The sequence below is a fragment of the Haliotis rubra genome, unplaced genomic scaffold, assembly GCF_003918875.1.
Source record: "Haliotis rubra isolate DU_JTF1 unplaced genomic scaffold, ASM391887v1 Scf120, whole genome shotgun sequence".
NCBI lineage: Eukaryota > Metazoa > Mollusca > Gastropoda > Lepetellida > Haliotidae > Haliotis > Haliotis rubra.
The window spans coordinates 711,654-730,659 of NW_025765115.1; the positions used below are offsets into that span (position 1 = coordinate 711,654).

Here is a 19,006-nt window from a genome sequence, read left to right on the forward strand (position 1 = left end):
TTTGGGTTTCTAGTGATCGTTTCATCTATGGTGCACATCTGAGATATTTATATTGCCCTGGGTCTCCTTTCACGAAGCAACCTTTGCTAAGGTTAAGCTTAACTCCCATTCATTAACATTGTACTAAGGTTACCTTGGTGACTTACGATCACCTTAGTGCTTTGTGAAAGGAGGCCCAGGTCTCAACTTCAGATACACGATTCAGCGAAGTAGCATACCTTTGGCTACTTTCTGACATTATTGATGACTCCAAGCGATGACGCTAACTTTCTGCACTTTACACAGTGGTATTATATGTACTGGCTGTACCGAAAACCCATCGTACGCAAAACATGTAACTTGTGGATGTGAAGGTTTTGTTTACATGCAGTATTTGGTAACCTTATTGGAATAGACGTAGGTCGAACGCAAAAGATACACATGTCTTGCATACTAAATACTGTAGCGAAGTGTAAAGAAGCAAACACACATAGTTGAATGTCACAGTGCCATTCAAACAATTTCATGTTGAGTTATTTGTCTCTCCTCTGTTCAGAGTGGATGAGGGTTAAGATTAGGAACGGAGGTTGAAATGTTGCATTAAAGTTGATTGTGTAGCATTTCACTCCTTTCCATATGCCGTCCCTTGATTTGAGTAATGCCAAGAGGGTCAGTTTATAATATGCTTATATATGTTTGCAAGTGCGATCAACACTGGTTTGACGAGAATTTATATTGTGTATGGCTCGGTAATATACATAACATACATGTGGACCACGGATGGTTACTTGTTTACCACTAGATACTGAATAGACGTCGGACAATGTTACCTTACCAGGGCGAAAGAGGGTTTAAGGTTCGACATTTCATGAGGAAGAGGCTTCCCAACAGCAAAAGTTATACATACTTCCAAATAGCTTTATATTATCACGCAAGTTCAAGACAACTTGACTACAAGAACTAAAGAACTTGATACATGAACTTCTATAGCAGTTGAGAACGTTGACATTGAACTGAAACGTGAATAACAAATTATATTCCTCGAAGTTTATGTGATTTTATGCTGTAACGAGACAAAGAAATGACATCATCACACACAAAAATAGTGTATGAGTACGAGCCCGTATGTCCACATCTATATTCCCGGTTTTAGAACAAGCATTCGCATAATCCTAACACAAGGAATCCTCGAATGGATCCAAGACAAAAAAATCCAAAGATCATTTCTCTCTTAAACACGATCTCTTATAGAAGACACATAATTCAGGCATAAAATCTGTATAATCTGTTACAGAATAAGGAAATTGCTTCACGATTAACTAAGTTGTAATGACAGGCGCTATTTCCTCAGTTATGTGTCAGGATTGAAAACATTTAATTTGCATTGTGGGTGGAGCGCACCTGACTGAGATCCCTTCAACAACCCCCATGAAGTGCTTTCTGCTTAATCGTTTAATTTCCATAAATATTTTGTGACGCTTATAAAATATGAATTCGTGACCATAGTTGGTTACCCATGCCGAGATGCAGCTGTCACAGCTATGTTGAAGTATCTGCTGTGTGGTGTCACCAATTTTGTTCTGGGGAGCTAGGGGGTCAGCAATTTGTATACACGTACTAGGGGTGTCAGCAATTTTATACATTAAAATATGTTAAAAATTATACTTAGAAATTATGGGAAGGGGAGGGGGGTCACTGATTTTGTATATGGCATGCAGTGGTGTCACGTATTTTGTACCTAAATGTTAGGGGGGGTCATTCACATTGTACATGTTTCTCCATAAAAATCATCATCAACCCCCCGTAGCCATAAATTATGAACTGTCCCTAAGATATCATTCATCTGTTTTCCCATATCAGGAAATGCCTGCCCAAACGATGCCTGCCCCCACCGACCAGTGAACTGTGTCTTAACGGCCCCTCAGCGAAATGAACATACAAATGGAGATTCTTCACTGAATTAAGTCTGATTACATTTACCACGACGCCATTGCAAGTGAATTCTATACCATGGTATGCTATCAGAGATAATTTATAATGTATGTCATCAAATTCCCAGATCCTACTACGACTTTGTTGAATTGAAGATTATATTTTATGTACAAATATAACATGACTATAAAAATATCGCTAAAGGTATCCTCGTGTTCTTGCAGATAAACCCTTCCAATGTTACTCAGCGCCTGTGTCGAAGGAACGCTACAACACACGTTTTAGCCCGGCAAAAATGACCTTCCGTAGTTTTCCACGTATTACCTCAGTTTCAGATTAGTAGTTTTTATATCTAACGCCCTGGAAACATTAGAGACAAGTATACTGTAAAAACATGGCGTGATAGGATACGTGTCTGTATGGCACATATATTGAAATACGGTTAATGGTTTCACCGATCACCATTTTTGCATTTCAAGGATTCTGACACAATTCTTGAGAAGCGATGACACTTAAATGTACATGGCGGTATTTCATAGCCTTCAGAACCGCCATGCTATATTTCCCTCGAGACACATGTACGTAGATAACGTATACAGAACTGATATTAATGGCTTCTTCTTGTGTTCGTTTTCGTAATGTATTTAATGCACATAAATAGCACGATCATATTCAGTCGCTTATAATCACATCTACCCATGGAACTGGTTACATTATGTCACCCCCTGCTTATCAAACCACATAATTGTATTGATCATTCCTTTCACCTCCATATTAACACCTCCCAGTTAATTCTGTAAAACGTGACCACCCAGTACCTACAAACACCATAAACACCGCTTAATAACAACTCCCAGTTAATTCTGTAAAACGTGACCACCAAGTACTTACAAACACCATAAACACCGCTTAAGAACACCTTCCAGTTCATTCTGTAAAACGTGACCACCAAGTACTTACAAGCACCATAAACACCGCTTTGTAACACCTCCCAGTTCATTCTGTAAAACGTGACCATCCAGTACCTACAAGCACCATAAACACCGCTTAATAACACCTCCCAGTTCATTCTGTAAAACGTGACCACCAAGTACTTACAAACACCATAAACACCGCTTGATAACACCTCCCAGTTCATTCTGTAAAACGTGACCATCCAGTACCTACAAACACCATAAACACCGCTTAATAACACCTCCCAGTTCATTCTGTAAAACGTGACCACCAAGTACTTACAAACACCATAAACACCGCTTAAGAACACCTTCCAGTTCATTCTGTAAAACGTGACCACCAAGTACTTACAAGCACCATAAACACCGCTTTGTAACACCTCCCAGTTCATTCTGTAAAACGTGACCATCCAGTACCTACAAGCACCATAAACACCGCTTAATAACACCTCCCAGTTCATTCTGTAAAACGTGACCACCAAGTACTTACAAACACCATAAACACCGCTTAATAACACCTCCCAGTTCATTCTGTAAACACCGTGAACACCAGTTCATTCTGTAAAACGTGACCACCAAGTACTTACAAACACCATAAACACCGCCTTGTCACACCTCCCAGTTCATTCTGTAAAACGTGACCACCAAGTACTTACAAACACCATAAACACCGCTCAATAACACCTCCCAGGTCATTCTGTAAAACGTGACCACCAAGTACTTACAAACACCATAAACACCGCTTAATAACACCTCCCAGTTCATTCTGTAAAACGTGACCACCAAGTACCTACAAACACCATAAACACCGCTTAATAACACCTCCCAGGTCATTCTGTAAAACGTGACCACCAAGTACTTACAAGCACCATAAACACCGCTTTGTCACACCTCCCAGTTCATTCTGTAAAACGTGACCACCAAGTACTTACACACACCATAAACACCGCTTAATAACACCTCCCAGGTCATTCTGTAAAACGTGACCACCAAGTACTTACAAACACCATAAACACCGCTTTGTAACACCTCTCAGTTCATTCTGTAAAACGTGACCACCCAGTACTTACAAACACCATAAACACCGCTTAATAACACCTCCCAGGTCATTCTGTAAAACGTGACCACCAAGTACCTACAAACACCATAAACACCGCTTTGTAACACCTCTCAGTTCATTCTGTAAAACGTGACCACCCAGTACCTACAAACACCATAAACACCGCTTAATAACACCTCCCAGTTCGTTCTGTAAAACGTGACCACCCAGTACTAACAAGCACCATAAACACCGCTTTGTAACACCTCTCAGTTCATTCTGTAAAACGCGGCCACGCAGGTCATGTAGTACCAATAAACACAGCTCAATAACATCAGAAACACTTCTCAAAAACACCTGGAACTTCATTGTATAAACCACGATGACCAACTACATAAACGGCACGACGACCCACCACATCAAAATCTGTAGCAACCACTTTGACAACACATTAAAGTTCATTCTATTAACCATGACTGCTAACTATGCAATGACACTACACAACAACAACTATAAAACTACAAACCACGCTAAATAACACATCCAGGACCATTCTAATAACCACGGCCAACACCATAAAGAATGCTTAATGACAGAACACAAACATTGCAAAAAAGGTTACTAAACGTGATGAGGATTTGTTCCTATACATGGGGTTTTGAAGCAAGACACAAGGTACGTACTGCATATGATGTATCACTGACACGTTAGTACATCAGGGTGCCGTTGTACAAAGCGATCTTCGCGTACCTAAACGTAAACGTACGGCAGTCGTAGCGCTATGGTTGGTTTGTACAACCTAATCAAGAGCCCAGATTTTCGAAGCTCTCTTAGTGCTAAGATAGTCGTAAGTGCCATTCATTAACATTAACTTACGGCTATCTTAGCGCTAAGAGAGCTTCGAAAATCTGGTAGCCCTGCATGTCTTTATATTTCGTCGAGCTGCAAAGCCATTCTATCATAATCCAATAGCCGCAAGAAAGGTGTTACCTTTTATGCTCGATGTTAAGAGCAACTTCTTTTACATCCATATGGACATCATGAAAGGTTGTAGTGGTTTTGCTTTGGCCAGTTTCCTTGAGTGTTTACACTAACTTTCAGTTCATTATTTCTTCAATAATTATTATTATAAGCTGTCTGTCAAGCAAAACAAATTAATATGTAACGTGGATGTTGGTAAACTGGTGTGAATGAGTACAGTTTATGTCATTTTCAATAGTGGTTTTCTCATGCATTTCCTGTGGAGACCAAACCGGAATCTTCGGCGTATTGAGCAAACGCTGTAACCACGAGACTACCCTATCCCCAAAACTCCACAATGCATGACTATATTGCTATTGGGCATTACGTTCTTTGCCCAGGAAGGTACGACTGTAATATACGACTGGGTTATTTATAGCCAATAGATCTTGCAGAGAATATCAAATCTGAGATTCCAATCGGCATGTAATTATATTGTAATAAATCAATACTCGTTGGATGAAGCGAAGCTAGTTTGGTGATGTAAGGTATTGTGGCGGAAATTGCATTCACTGAACAAATTCCGTGGATCCGATGAAACAAATGCTGAATGTTTGTAAGATTGCGTGTACAAATATCCCCACAATGCTCATGCTCAAAATATATCTCACCCAAAGTGTGTGCAAGTTTGCCAATGCAGCCAATCACTTAATATCGATAACCCCGAAACAATGTCATCATATTTGGTATTCCGTATGGTCAAACCCAAAATATCGCATTATTTCATGTGCCGCATGGGACGATATTATTAACAGAATATCCTCCAAATACAAGCAAACGTCATTATAGACACTCGTCGGTCATAACATGCTGCGCTGAGGAATCTATATACGACCTTCTCACGTTTATGTGTGAGCTTTGAGCCCCAACTGGACATCACATGTGGCCAATGTAACGACTCTGAGTCGCCATTAGTGCCATGAGGAGTCTTTGGGGCCAACCCCTTGATTCTTCAACTTACAGCGCGTTCCCTATCCGACATCCCAGGAAGGTACTAAAATTCCATTTCCGAACTTCCGTGCTAACAGCATGTATATTCGTACCGTATTTAACCATAAAAGTGACAACTAAGTTTTTATATGTATTGGCAATTGGTAAAACTCCAACTGCACAGAAGAAAAGGTGTTCGTTTAAGCAAAGTCGACTCCTGTTTTCTAAGGTATTTTAAAAGAAAACAAATTGATGTTTTCTTGTCACAACAGATGTCGCCATGTAACCTGAATGTGATTAAAACTACCTGTGCAAGAGAGGAAATCAGCTTTGATACACAGGATGGGAATGACTAGGCCGGAAACGAGAAACCACAGACTTTTTGGGTACAGCGAAAATTAATTGTCGCTGTGAACAGCGTGTGAGACTATGCAGCGTGTCAAGTTGTTGGTGAAAATCAAAGTACGCTGAACCCTATACGCTGAAGATTCGCAACCAGGCCATTCCTGCTCTTTGTTTCAATGTGCCACAGCGGTATTCAAGGATCTAAATATGGGCAATACACATTAAAGGGCACATTAAGCCGAAAACGTCTTGGAATCAATTCATGATTATTCCATAACGTTTTATGGTGTGCATGATAGCCGCTTTTACTTTGTACTTTATAAAAGACATCCAACTGTTACAAAAGACATTTTAAAGCTTAAATTCAAACCAACCCTGTGTTTTATAGAGCTTATCCTTCGTGGAGAGCACGAGCTGCGGACCAATGCTGGAGATATAACCTGAGAGTGTAGCGTAATGGCATAATCTAAACGTAATGTTTCAGACTTTAGACACTAACGCAAGGGGTTTAGTGACATCCTTATTTACTGCCTAATTCCAGAATGGCGTTGTAACTTATCTCATCAGGGCTTGTCGGCAGATCCCTGCCATATGATATTGCCAAATTGATTACAATATGACACCTATTGATTAATCTATTTATGAGGCTTCTCTTGTGGTTACTGAACCCAGTATCGCACCGTACGCACTTTTAACGACTGCTTAATCCCTGTTCATCGTTTGACTGAAACCATATCAAATAACTTTTACGCATTTTGGAGATTTGCTACACGCTGTGATGCTCAGTTTCAGAAAAAAAACATTCCGTGAATTTATTGAGCTCATGACATAAAAGAGTTGGACAGAAAAGTATATTTTTGCTAATTATGATTAAAGTAGGATAGTTATCCGACGTGTTGAATACAACGAGCATTCTGTTTATTTAATTGTTTGCGTATGCTATAGTAAATGCATACCAAGGCACGATTAATTTCATTTCTGCGTGCAAATGAACCGAAATGCAAACCTTTTGAAATCGTTTATAATTTTCTTCCAAAACTGATAATTCAGTTTGATATTCAAATGTTGTGAACTGTGATATTTTTCTATTTTTTTCGGAAAACACATTGCGAAATAATTTCAGGCATTAAAATTGAAAGTTACTCTTTCATTAAAAAGATGGAACCAGTTCCAATACAGTAAATATCAACTCATGCATATGTCGCAGAGTAGTATGTTAGAAATCCTACTGTTGTTCCCAAGTGGACATAAAATTTATCTTATAAGCCTGGTTTGGCTGACGTATCATACCGTTGATCCCCAATGGGACAGGCCCCAGTACTCAGGTGCTTGTCGTCATTGATCAGGTGGCCATGCTTGGTGACTTATTTAAATGTGTGTCATCTTCGCCCAACGGCGTGGAACTTTGCAAAGCCACTGGTTTGTGAGTACTTGGTTATTTACATGTCGCTATGACAATGTTGGAATATTGTTGACTGTACCATTACACTCTTTACCAAACTCAACTATACACCCAATTGAGCTACAGTGCATTGCGGGGCAGTGGCGTAGCTTAGTGGTTAAAGCGTTGGCTGGTCACGCCGAGGACCTGGGTTCGATTCCCCACATGGGTACATTGTGTGAAGCCCATTTCTGGTGTCCCCTGCCGTGATATAGTTATCTTAAGCTGTCAAGAGTACTGATTTTTCATACACATTATACACAATATATGCCTACTGTTGTTACAGTAATATATATGGTTATCGGTACATGTACTCTCTTTGAATATCATCAGACGTGGGAGGTGGCCTTGTGTTTAAAGCGTTCTCTCGTCACGCTGAAGGCCCACGTGGGTACAATGTGAGAAGCCCATTTCTAATGTCCCAGGCGCGATATTGCTGGAATCCTACTCACTCCTCACTCACTCAGCATACACAGTTATCTTATTGTTCTATATCAATGCACCACCAACAATCGTTTAATCCTGCCAGTTTTGTTAAAAACAAAATTAAAACTCTAAACAATCATTTGGGTTTTCATCTGCCCCCACTTTCACTGTCTGACCTATACTTAACCTAATTAGGTTCTTCAGTGGACATTAGTCTGTATGTGAGTCTCTAGGTTAATTTAAACGGCATCACTGGTGTCTTATTGAAACGTAATTGGGAAGCCAAACCGTGTGTTTTGGACAATTCCTCCGAGTCCACTAGGCGTAACAACATCTCCCTTGTAACTACATGGTGTGACCACATGTCCCCTGTAACCACAAGGTGTGACGGCATCTCCCATTATACCTTTGTGTGCAAGAACAGCTATTCTTATACCGCTGTTTGCCCTCCCATAGGCGGACCCAAAGTCCTGAAAGTTTATTAAATGACCATTGAAACTCACGTGAAAACGGGTGGAAATGAAGTGTGCACCCCCCTTCTCCAGATTGTGCACCCCCGCCCCTTTCTCAAAAAAGCTGTATCCGCCCTTGCCTCCCATGTCACTACCGCAACACAATCTCATGCCTAAACATCAAAGCTGATCCTAAACCAAATTCAAGACTGAGTCTGATACACATGCAAGACAAATTGGAAGAGCGACTGAAAAATCTCGTATTTGTAACTTATATATTGATTGTGCTGAGTAAGAGGCGACTAACAAGATCGGGTGGTCAGACTCGCAATTGGTTGAGACATGTCATCATATCCCAGATCGATGCTAATGCTGTGGATCACTGGATTGTCTGGTACTGACTCGATTACTTACATACCGCCGCGATAAAGCTGGAATATTGCTGAGTGCGGCATAAAACTAAACTCACTCACTCACTGATTGTGATGAATTAAGGCACAACTTTGAAGAAGGTGCGTTCACTTTCGTCCCGTGGAACAACTACAACAATATATAATGGCTCTTACAGACATTGTTCTTGTGTCAGTGGGTAATATATGATATTTACGTACATACATGCCTTGAGGGTCAACGTGGTGAACAAGCTCACGTTTTTGCATATTCCTATTATCTTTGCATCGTGTTGAAACAACTTCACTTGTAATAGTGTACAATTTCCATAAAGGTTCAGAAGAGCTACAGACCCTTAGGCTTTATGAAAATCTAAATAATATATAGTGTCTGTCGGAAATACCTTCTATATGGAAAACAACAAAGAATTCTTATCCTCCTTTCGATTGCCTTCTCTGTATTCTATTATCAATGTTATTACTGTGGCCCCACTATGATAAAGACCGTAATTATAGCACATATTCCGAGAAATGTTTTTACCCGTGCATTTATGGCGAAACTAAACTTGATACAATCTTTTCCTTGTAAATTCAGATTTTGATAGATTCTCTACAATTGAGGCGGAACTGCGATGGATTCATGATTAGCGTTATCGTTGATCTATGTGTGTTTGAACTACACTTATCAGAATCTAGTCATCTTGCTTAGAAGACATTATTTAATTAGAAACCACATGTGGCGAACGAGGTCATTAACAGGTCATGTATATTATTCCCTGTGGTATCGTCATTATTAATTAAGTAGAACATCAATATTCAGTGAAACTGATCATGTGTGAAAGGTCCACAACAGGCACATTCACGGTGTGACGGCATTGCATCTATTTAGGGTCTACTGAATAATCATATCCAGTGCTATTCCTGTGATAACCTACCGATCTAACTTTGGCTTCTCTTGGCTTGTAATCGTAATACTCAACGCTGAACTAACACAACGCAGTCTAAATGTGACAAGTTATTTCCAAAGGAGTATGTGTCGTAGAGAGACATAATCTCTCTTTACGACAACCTGGGAAATAAAATTGGCGACTAAATTCTTTTTGCCCATGGAATGGAACATCAATGATGGTGAAATGTTTTCTAATGGTTTCTGTGCAAACACCATGGCCTGATTAGACGCAGCCATTCCAAAGTAACAAATCAACGGTTTGTTTCCAGATTAAATCAATAATAAGACACTGATATTGTAAAACAATTATGTGTTTTTGCGTTCGATTAACTACTATTCATAGTCCCTGCAATAACCATTTGTCTTTCTTAAATAGTTTCATATGCACTCAGAAAGTTGAAGGTGAGGTGAGGTGAAATTGGGTTTAACGTCGTGCTTGAGAATATTTCGCTCATATGACGACGTGCATGCGTGTGTATGTGTATGTGCGGCTTCTTGTACTAGCCCCGACTGAAGCTGGTTTTATAGTGCTAGCCCACTGAGATACCATGCCGCAGTGAAGCATGAATACCCCACTCAGACACATTATACTGACTCCGAGCCGACCAGTCCTTGTTGTACCCATTAATGCCGAGCGCCAGGCAGGAACAACAAGTACCATATTTTAACGTCTTTTGGTATAGATCGAACCCGCGACCTTCCGCTCTCCGGGCGGAAGCTCTAACCACAACCCCACGGAGGCGGTCCAGAAAGTTGAAGACGAAATTAACTTCAAAAACTGAGACTCTGTCTTTCTCTCAGTGCAACAATGACCGACGAAGATGACACATTGAAATTGACTCTCTCCCCCCTCTCTCTATCCCACTCTTATCTCTCTGCCTCTCTCCCCCTCTCTCTCCCTCCTCCCGGGGCGATGGGGTAGCCTAGTGGTTAAAGCGTTCGCTCGTCACGCCGAAGACCCGGGTTCGATTCCCCACATGGGCACAATGTGTGACGCCCATTTGTGGTGTCCCCCGCCGTGATATTGCTGGAATGTTGCTAAAAACGGCGTAAAAACCATACTCACTCACTCACTCTCCCTCCTCCCTCTCTCTCTCCCCCCTCCCTCTCTCTTTCTCCTCCCCCTCTCCTCTCCCTCTCCATGAGAGTTATGACATTTTGTATTTGGAATTTTAGAGTGAGTGAGTGAGTTGAGTTTTACGCCGCACTCAGCAATGTTCCAGCTATATTGCGGCTGGAATTTTAGAATGACATTCTAGCCAGTTGACATCAGTTGTAAGTCGGATAATATAATGAGTTGTGTCTCCATCGGAGGCTCGGATACATATGGACAAAGCTGACATGAGTTAAATCTCCATCCTAACATCAGCACCTACACTACGAGTTGGTACAAATGGTCCTGCTAAGCCCACTGAGTGCCCCTGGCGCCAAATGTTAAAGCCTTTGAAAACATCGGCATCCTCCTAACAGATCTAACGTTGTGGGCCACTCGTGCAAGCAGAATAAAACCCTTGACAGCCAAAGCTGCCTCAATGAGAAATAATGATCTCTGCCATACGTAATTTGTGGACTGAGAAACTGTGTGTTGAAGAGTCTTCTTCATCCAACTCATGTTTGTTGAACAATTGTCAACCTCTAAGACGCTCTTGGTTTCCTCTGCAGTGAATTTAGCCTTTATCATGCTTCATTTAGTCGTGGAATTTTCATGGCCTCTTTAGTCACCCATCGCAAGCTCGGGTCGATTAGAGACCATTCACATTCCAATTCCTCCGACAAAGACTGTACCATTCTCTTGGCATGTATGAGCTCTCAATCACAAGCATGACACTGGTAGTCCTCACCTTGATTAAATTCAGAAAGCCGACATGTCTTCTGAAGGATCCATGATGAAATGAAGATGTAGCTTTGCCTTCAGTCGCATTCGCTGGTAAGGGATGAAAGTAGAAATACATATTAACAAAGAAACCAGATGATGTGTTGACATTGCTATGAAGGCACATATCCTACGTTTTCAATATTAATCATTTGAACATGACAAAATTACAGGTGCAGACTTGCCTCTCATAGTCGTACCAAGATCCGCAATTGAATCACAGATTCGTCCGAATACACTCACTCACTAACCCCTGTCAGCATGAGTGTGGGTGAGTGAATCAGTGAGTGAGGTACTTGCTGATAAAATAATGACCATAACAATGTCGAATCGAGATTCGATCACGCAATCAATGGATTCTGGCAAAACACTGAAACTGCGATTCCGAGACAAATGGGACAGCCGTTCTCCCCAAAGTTTACAGCTTTACGTTCCTCGATCCATTTATATCAAAACCAATTATGGAAACATCAATATAGTTGAATTTATCATGCTATCTACAATTGGATAATTCCAATCTTGTTAGAAGCTGCTTAATTACGAATGGTCTTTGGGGATGCAGTCTGTAAATACTCTGGAAATACTATTCTAGTTTTACCATTATTTACAAGGACTGATTTCAGTCCCGATCTTTTGAATTTTACTAAAATATCATGTAATGGCACTGTTTATATTAAGCATGCTATTTTGTTACGTCTAAAACATCAGATATAACCATTATCAGAATAACCAAAGAAAAGATCACATGCTTTTTCCTGTACATAATACAGAATATTTAGGAAAAATAACAATAACATTTTCTTAGCGATATTTTCATTCCACCCTACAACGCAGTAAACAAAACATTTATACACACGGGTACATCAATACAAAAACATTATGCATGTGTGCCATTACATCATGTGCACTCACAATTTACGATTGTCATTATTGTTAACGATAATATACCTTTTGGGTCACATTGGAAAAAGTTTGACATGAAAATGTTCATGCATTTTTATAGGGTTCAGTATATAATCAGATTTAATTGCATGCACATAGAAGCCGTGCATTCAGCTATGCGTGCATTGTGTAATGGTCATGGTGACATGGATTCCGTCGATACATTTAAAATGGTTTAACAGAAGGAAACCGATAAGGGTCAGATGCATCGGATTTCAGTCATATTCTCATACATCATCCTTGCAGAATAGACGGCAATCTACATTAAACGGGGTTTATCATATGAAACCGCAGAGAAGAACTCGAGGGTTAAATTTTATGGCCTTTTAGAATACGTCAGTTGGAACAGTGTCGCAGTGAATCATTGTTATTTGATACATTCCCTATAGACATGTTTTTTATCTGACATAATTCAAAGCTTAACGTTATCATCGTTATGAAAGGATTCCTTACGATTTCTTTTTGGCATTATTGGCCATTTAGACATGATCTATCTCAGCTAGCAGTTGTGCTGCATTTGCGTTTTTGCTTCATGAAATATGTTTTCTTTAATTGAAAGGGCATTGTCTTCTAAAATAGTTGCCTATCGCCTCCGTAGAATTTCAATTGAAAGGTCTTGGCGATATCTTCTTATGAAATCGTGACCTGCATTCACCAAACCCTAAATTTACACAATTCAAAACTTCTTCGTAAACTGATGTTGGCTGCATTTTGCATTGATTTCTGGTGTCATTCACCTGATGAAGGAGCAAGGATATACTCCGAAGCGTTGTGTTCCTCATGATAAAGAATTTGACATCTATAAAAACTCTCTTTCCTGATTTCTGATTGCCGTACATATTTAATAATAAACATTTTGTGGCAATGGTAAATGAAGTTTATAATATATGCAAGATATTGCTGGTATATATTATCATTAACTATCAGATGCACCGCTCAAAGATCAAAGTACTTTATCAAGCGATGATGTACACTTTGTGCATTTGGTCACACTGAACTGACGTCGCTACGCCATTCTAGTCTGTCCCGTCGTAATCAGACGTGATTGGTAACTGACGTCAAGATTCGCGTTATGAAACCCAACACGGTCGGTTTTTCAACTGACGAAAACTCAAACGTACTGACATAAGAATAGTTTACTTGATAACATTAAAATACCCACTCTTTGTGCATTGTTTTCAATTTGACTCGTATAGTTTCTTTTGTTCTTGATGTCAGCGTGTCAAGAAACATGTAACGTCTGTCATGCCCCTCGAGCTGAGGTTATTTTAAAATATATTATTAAATAAATATCCTCAATTCATTCCTTTAGAGATAAGATGGTCTGATCATGCAGCAGACAACCATTCATGAAAAATATATTCTCCTTTGAAAATGTGATGGCTGTGAAGAACTGGCAGTCATATATCGTTTGTTGGTGGTACCGTTTATGGTGGCATCGTTTATCTATATCTTGCTTCACTTCATCCTAGCATGCTCATTACATACATACGTAACTACCTGTAACAAGTACATTAGCAATATGCTGCTTCTATAGAAGTTAAACATATAATATTGATCCATGTTTGAAAATCCGCAGCGCCCACGTAACCATCATTATCTTCCAACGGCATTAGCACATTTAGATTAAGCCACAATACAAAATCCCCATGTGGATCGAGGGTATCAGGTATACATAATACAATAAAAGGGAAATATTACTCTAAATTACTCTTGAAAGTATTATGTAATATAACTCAGTTCGTTACATGCGAAAGACTATACATGTACTGCTACATGCAGTACACATGTATAAAGCATACTGTAATAAGCATCATCAACAAATACAGGTAACAGGAATTCATTGCTATCAATGTCAATGATAAATTTTTCAAACCTAGTAGGACGATCGTATTCTGGAACTAACATTTAATGCTACCTTCTGAAGACATTATGGAATTACAAGGTGAACATTTCCATAGAAAAGTAGGGTATCATGACAAATGATTGATCGCCACAAGAAACCTCAGCCTTGAAAAAGTGATTCTACAAGTGACAGATAGGTTTCCGAAACAAAAACTAATTGTCTAATATACCAGAAACATTGCACTTGGACCATGATTTCTTCGTGGAGGTCCGGAGGGGGTTATTCCTGTATTCTTGATTCTGACACTGAAAGGTCGATCGCTCTTATCTCCATATAATTTATCATTATTGATTTTCAATTTTCACCACAATAACACATAATCTCTCTACTCTTACATTAATGTAGTGTTTGTGTGATAAGTCTGACAGAACCCATAGAAATGTAACCATCATGTGTTTCAGTCTGTAATTTGCAGACTTTGGGACAGGTTTCTGCAGAAAAAGTTAATCTCCGGCCACGCAAGCCGCCCTGTATCAACGACACAAGTCCAGGATCGATCAAGCAAAACCCACACTTAAAGAAAGTCACCCTAAATCAATTCGATATTCACTTGCGATAGGCTACCGATGTTCAAGTAACAGACTGATTAGAGATCGTGCGCATGTACCTAATATGCATGCAGGGAAAGTGTTTTCTCATTGGTAGCAAATGGACACATTCTTTCCCAACGACAATGTGTGTGAAAATATAGAAATTTGGGGAATCGTCGATGGTCTCAAGTAATGTTGTCAGCCCACTGATCCACTCTGGACCCTGGATAGGCGTGGACGTGCCTTCAGGCATTCAACTGAACGTCCATGGACCGTCAACGTTAAGCAAAATGACACGTACTGATATGGGTTTGGATTACGTAGACTGCCAGGTCGCCAGTGTATATTGTCCATAAGAATCAGTGTATATTATCTATAAAAACTGCCAAGACATCAAACTAGCGGTAGTGGTTGTCCCACGTGCGTGTCATACTGGTCCACGTTGAGTACGTTCAAAACAGGATCATGCTACGCTTCATCAACGAATGTTAAATGACATGACATCTGTTGAAACATAATGTTGGACATCAGACTTGTGTAACCTTTGCCTTTTGAAACATTTGTATATACCATCCTATCGAGTCGGTCTCCGCTTGGAACAGGTGCATTTCGGAGCCACCCTACATAACCATGAAGGCATACCTAGGCGTTATGAGTCATGAATATGCATACCGGGATATCTCCTTTAAGCATGGCTAGTGTCACAACACAATTACTTACGAAGACGACAGATAGCTTTTATCCTGAATCCAGTTCCGAGAAACAGTATGGCATATTCTGGAATCAGCATTGATATTGCTTCATAATTCCTGAAAATTATACCAAAAGATGCAAGCCAGCGTCCTCTATCAAACATTTATATTTAATTATGCAGATCCTATTCCTGGCAAATACCGTTCCATCACAGCCAATTTGTTGCGCCGAAAAGTTTGATTGCTCGCTGCCCTATCTGCTTTCAAAGCTAAACGTTCTCACTCAGGCACAATGTAAATCCATTAAATCGCAGAGATATTCACCAAAGGTTTTGAACTATCTCGGCTGTGAATCTCAGAGTATTCAGTACAATGTATCATAAGGTATATGCGTTCTTTACCATTCTGTAGGCTAAACAATGTTTCGTGAGTATAATCCTCAACCCTTTACATTAAATCTTAAACTTCGTGTTTGACAGAGAAATCGTCAAAAGCTAATCCCATTTCTTACTGTATACAGATTTATGCGGACATAATTTCTTTAACATCTTTGAGGTATGGATGCGTTTAATTCTCCAAATATGTGTACACTGACAGTTATAATGCTTTGGAATATTCACGGTGTTTAAAACTTAATACACATGTTTGCCAAATTATGACGTTTATGTGTAGCCATTTTTTGTAGCCATTGTGGGGTTCATTTTCACCGGAATTGATGGTCGTATGAGGGACGCACATTACAAGTGAAGCTTATCATTTCATTATGAAAAGAAATGGGTTGATGTATCAATTCACACCGTTTTTTTCGCTTTAGTCGTCGCATCTGCCCAACCATAACCTTTCAGTGTCTTATCACATTAAGTGTATTATGCTCGTGGGAATCGAGCTGAACAGGGTAAAGTTTTTCTGGATTTGAATGGACTCTGTTGGCTTGCCTGAGATCATTTTAGATAATGCTTACACAGTGGAACTGATGGCATAGTGGAGGATTGCCATTGCCCTCAACTCTACGAGGTTCGGTTTGACTGGTAAGCCAATGTTCATCGTGTGCTTCCGTTTCCAAAAAGGTGTTGACGAGTGTTTGAATGCCTAGATGAATACAGAAACATACCGGACGGCGAACATTGTACACGTACTACTCAAATTGCAAATGACTAGACATACTCTAAGGATACAAGCAATGCCATATTTCATATGTGATAAGTACTGTCTAGACTGTTAGAGCCGGTTTTATTTCCAAGCATGCCGATTCTAAAAACAATCATGTGTGGTTGAATGTTGGTTATAGCGTTTTTTAGGCACACATAAGTCTGTAGGTGCACACTGACCAGACGAAGGCCGAACATTTTATGACGGCAGTTTAGATAGATGGCGAAGTTCATTTTATCTAATGGACTAGACACAGGCCCGTCAGGAACGGATATTTCAGATTTGTAGATAATGAAGCAATATAGGGATGTTCCATCACCTACATCATCAGACTTGGATAATGCACAGACAGTTGTCTGATCACAACCTTGTTGAGGTAATATCGTTCTACCTTAGCACAAAATAACATGCATACTACCTGGACGTGATAACCACATCGTATCGACTCTTGATATATCTTCCTGGCAGTATACATAATGACAGTAAACGATGACCAAGAACATAATCATTATTGTACTGCATGAGGTGATCTGCTAATTATGTTCTGGATTGTCGGAACTCTGCAAGGGATGTCAGTTACGCTGTAATTAGACTAATATGTATGTTTGTGGGATTGATTATTCACTTTGTGCCCCTTGTTTATTGACACTTAAAACATTCGCATAAGTTTTTAATCCCGTATTGATGTATGGCTTTTAACGTGTTCCTGTCCGCAGACGTAAATAGAAACATTACTTTGACACAGCGAGTATTCGCCGACATGAAGCGACTCAAGTACTGCCTCTGTTTATCATCGCCGTCTTAAGCAGTGAGAATTATGTTATCGGAAGCGAATAATTTAATAATATCATCGAGATGTTGGGCGAGAGCGTTAGGTTAGAACAGTATTTAGAACGCGTCGCACCAGCATTCATGCATAATGCAACATGGATGATGACGGGGGCATAATTGATAAGTATGCGGCACCAATACACGTATTTCCGATGTAGAAAGATGGAGAGTTGTGCTCTAATTATGGGGACATGTTTTGCGCCAAAAATGTGAGCGCATTGGCGTGTGAGGAGAGACACGTGGATTAGATTTGCTATGCATTCCCTGCCGTCAGGACCACACGCAGTGGCACATGGGATCAAACTTGTAAACCTCAGTGATTGGGACACCATAAATTGTGTCACTTCATGTTTGTAAGTAACACATTCATGTTGCAAGTCACATTTTAATCTCTCAACAAAGATATCTCCTGACTATTGGTACAGAGGTCCATTGTGCTCACGGGGACCTTTTGATTGCCTTGTTTTGATCAACGCTGCCACGCAGAATGACATCAAAATGCCTGAGAATCCCTAAACAGCGTAAGACTTTGTATCAGTATAGAGGAGTTAGCTGCAAAACAAGATAAGGGTAGATGCAAGAGAGTAGGTTAGTTTAGGTGTTCAGCTTGTATTTATTTACATACCGTCTTGATACGCAAAGAGTTTTAATGCTATTGTTTAACATACCTAAGAGATTGTAAAAACCATTACGCTTCAGTCCATAAAAGGTTCAATTAGATTAATCAAATATCTCCGAGGACAAAACAAAGACATCACACAGTAACTCCGTTTTCTTCAAAGACATTCTAGTGACGTGGAAACCAGTAATATGATTCAATGTTTGTTTGAAAGTAACATTTACAGGCAAAGATAATAGATAGGAGCTCAAAATGAACTTGAATTTCTTAGTGGTATTACAGTGGTTTCGTATGAACATTTAGAATAGGAATAGATTATGAAGTTGCCTCTTGTCTTTGCGAACGAAGAGAGCTTATTCGTATGGAGCAAAAGGTAAATGTAGTCAAAACTATACGTCTTTGTCGGATTCTATTATTAGGCTTTGACACTTGATATTTATCTGTTGGTACTCGAATTTACGAAGCTCAGTTACAACATGCATTTTTCTTACCGCTTCGTTACATATCAAATGTATGCCATGGATGGAAACTTAGAAGATGAGCGACCAGAGTGTAATATTTCATTATTCTCACAATCGATCACAACTCTCGAGCTAAGATTTATATGCA

At 39.8% G+C, this 19,006-nt stretch overlaps 1 protein-coding gene and 1 long non-coding RNA gene across 2 annotated transcripts in view; one reads left to right on the plus strand and one right to left on the minus strand.

Moving 5' to 3' along the window:
* LOC124263306 overlaps positions 1 to 19,006 on the plus strand; it is a 63,257-nt gene that overhangs the window by 14,581 nt on the left and 29,670 nt on the right. The window lies entirely within an intron of this gene.
* Positions 63 to 9,411, minus strand: LOC124263318. The gene is made up of 3 exons (XR_006894815.1): positions 9,400 to 9,411; positions 6,727 to 6,729; positions 63 to 181 (listed from the first exon to the last, which is right to left on the minus strand). It is a non-coding gene; the product is annotated as an uncharacterized LOC124263318 (long non-coding RNA).